Below are 3,530 nucleotides of genomic sequence, written 5' to 3' on the forward strand. Positions count from 1 at the left end.
AATACAACATCTTTACTTTTATTTCTCCCCTCAAACTCAATATTCTCAAGAAATCGAGCATTTCCCGTCTCGAAAAAAGTTCTTGAAGTGGGATTATAGAACTTAAAGCCCCGAGAGCGCTCAGCATACCCAACAAAGTAGCAACTTATGGTTCTTGAGTCCAGTTTCTTTTCATTTGGCTTATAAGGCCTTGCTTCCGCTGGACATCCCCAAATATATAAATGCCTTAGGCTGGGTCTTTTTCCTGTCCACAACTCATATGGGGTTTTGTTTACTGCTTTGCTAGGCACTCTGTTAAGTATGTATACTGCAGTTTTTAATGCTTCCCCCCAAAGAGACTCCGGCAAAGAAGAATAAGCAATCATACTTCTTACCATATCTTTAAGAGTCCTATTTTGCCTCTCAGCAACTTCATTCATGCTAGGTTTCCCAGGCATCGTGTACTGAGGAACTATGCCACATTGTTCAAGGAAAAGCGCAAAGGGTCGTCGACATTGTTCACCTGATCCATCATATCGACCATAATATTCTCCTCCACGGTCAGATCTGAGAGTTTTAATCTTCCTGTTAAGTTGAAGTTAAACTTCTACTTTAAAAGATTTGAACATGTCCATAGCTTGAGATTTCTCATGAATTAAATATAGGTAGCAGTATCTTGAATAATCATCGATGAACGTGATAAAATACTGTTGTCCATTCCATGAAGCCGTAGGGAATGGTTCGCATATGTCAGTATGTACCACATCTAGGACTTCTTTTGCTCTTTCAGCACCTATATTCCTCTTGTTTGTTTCTTTTCCTTTGATACAGTTAACACAAACCTGAAGATCTGTTAGGTCAAGTGAATCAAGAATTCCTTCATCCACGAGTCTCTTAATTCTAGTGTTAGAGATATGTCCTAATCGCATGTGCCATAATGTACCAGAATTTTCATTTAATTTTCGCTTTGTACTGCGTGATGAAACATGCAACCTTTCATTACCAAAAGGAACATTATCAAGTATATATAAATTATCAAACAATGAACGAGTACCAATAACATTTGAATTATGCAAAAGACTTAGTTTGTTATTTCCAAATGAACAAGAATAACCAAATTTGTCCAATGAAGAAACAAAAATTAAATTCAGTCTAAATGACGGAACAACAAAAGTCTCAAACAAATCCAAATGAAAACCAGTTCCTAAAGATAATCTAAATGTTCCTATTGCTTCTACTTTTGCCCTATTGCAGTCAGCCACATATATGAAAGCCTCAGCATCACTTGGCGGTCGGCTCCAAATGCAACCCTGCATAGATACACTTATGTGAGTAGTAGCACCTGAATTTACCCACCACGTATGCATAGGTACAGAAGCTAGATTAATCTCAGAACAAACAAGGGAGAGAAACATACCCTTCTTCAATAGCCATGCAGCATATTTGGCACATTGTTTTTTCATGTGCCCAGTCTTCTTACAGAAGAAACAAGCAGGTCCCGAATCCTGTTTCTTTTCCTTTTTCTGCTTAGAAGATTCCGCAGCATTATTCGCTCTCTTTCTCTTTACACTCTTTAAGGTAGAAGCCATGTGAACACTTTCTATCTTCTCTCGCTGCATCCTCTCTTCCTCTTGAACTTAGTGAGAGATTAGCTCATTCAGGAACCATTTATCCTTCTGAGTGTTGTAACTCACCCTAAAGTGGCTATACTCTGCTGGAAGAGAGTTCAAAACTAAATGCACTAAAAAGTCTTCAGAAACTTCCAACTTCAGTGCCTTAAGTTTTGTTGCAACATTTGACATTTGCATTATGTATTCCCTTATATGTTTCCTTTACCAACGTATCTTGAAGAAGTGAGTTTTGCCATAAGGGTACTCGCCTCTGCCTTATCGGTTTTGGTAAAGTATTGCTCCGTTTCCTTTAGAATGCCTTTGGCATTCGTTCCCTCAACAATAGAGCCTCTAAATGTTTTTGGAATTGAGCGTTTCATGATCATTAGACACATGTGATTAGACCTATCCCACTTCTCAATTTCAACCTTATTAGGATTTTCCTCAGTTGAAGTAGGACGGTCTACCCTTAATGCAAGGTCTAAATCCATACACCCAAGTACTATCTGGATGTCTTCTTTCCAGTCCTTAAAATTAGCCCCATTCAATCTAGGAACGTTGTTGACTTGAGTGGACATATTATCAGAATTAGCAACCTTAACTGTATAAAGAACACAAGCTCAATATAGTAAGTAATGTCACACAGATATATATAAATATTCATGACATTCTAAGTAAACTTTACGAGGACAAGTGAGATACCTAATGCAACATTCACATTCAGTCTTTGGACAAAAAAACGTTAATTTGCTAGTGATACTCTCAGTACAATAATAAAACATTAATAACTCATTCCTTTTAGATGATAGCCTTCCTTTGGGCCGACTAACAACTTCAAGGACACAACCTTATGTTATCCATATTTATTATTGCATGTGTATTTGTTGTCTGCCCAAATTGCAACCTTCCTTTAGGCCGATCACAATCTGCATAAGCAAGAAATACACTACATCTAAGAACTTTAAATGTTCCATTTTATAAAATAGAGACTACTTTGGTATCATATTTCATGCATCAAAACATTTAAAGAAATTAGACAAATTGTGCTACCAATAAATTAAATATAGATTTATTCACCATAATAGTCAACCTTTAATTAGCACAATAAAAAAGTAATAAAAAACTGTCCTCCATACTTTTATGCCCAAAAATTTATTACAGATTATAAATATAAAGAATATTTATAAAAATAAATTAGGGCAAAGAAAAAGAAAATGAGGGAAAATAATAATAATAATAATAATAATAATAATAATAATAATAATAATAATCACACTTTGTGCTAGGTTTCCACCCTAGCACAAGCAACCTCATGGCGGCACTCCTCTAGTGGAGTGTCGCCGCATTCCTTTTTTTTTTTTTTCTTCTTCTTCCCTTCTCTTTTTCTTTCTCTCTTTCGAATTGAATCAACCCAGGTGTCATTCTAAAAAAAATTTCTTTCTTTATTAAATTGAATCTTCACGCCCATCTCTGATTTTTTTTTTATAAACAGTAACTAAATTGATAATAATACGATCGATTTGGAAAATATTGGGGAGAATGAATATATCAAACTTCATCAAATCAATAAATTCAGACGACTTTCAAATTAAATTATTCAAAATTGTCCAATAACTAATCAATGCAAATAGTTCTAATAGTTCATGTTGTTTAATAATAAATTTGACTATTGGGAAAACCAACAAATTTATTCATAAACAACAATCAAATATTTAGCAAACAACCATGCAAATCAGGCTCTGATACCACTTGTTAGAAAACAAAAATTTTATATAAGATCTATGCATGGGAGTAGGCTAAAGAATTATAAGTTATTTCGAATTACCTGAATCCATGAGTAGAGATTCCAAATTCCTGTAGCAATATCAGCGTGGTTTGGGTCTTCCTCAACTATGCAGCCTTAGATCAAAGATGGGCAATACTCTCTATTGGATGGGGAAT

General features: G+C 35.0%; 1 pseudogene; it reads right to left on the reverse strand.

Moving 5' to 3' along the window:
- Positions 1-1,260: 1,260 nt before the first annotated feature.
- On the reverse strand, positions 1,261-2,164 carry LOC111023808 (uncharacterized; annotated as a pseudogene).
- Positions 2,165-3,530: the final 1,366 nt, after the last annotated feature.

This window comes from Momordica charantia (assembly GCF_013281855.1).
Source record: "Momordica charantia cultivar OHB3-1 chromosome 9 unlocalized genomic scaffold, Mcharantia_2.0 BLBB01000009.1, whole genome shotgun sequence".
NCBI classification, from domain to species: domain Eukaryota; kingdom Viridiplantae; phylum Streptophyta; class Magnoliopsida; order Cucurbitales; family Cucurbitaceae; genus Momordica; species Momordica charantia.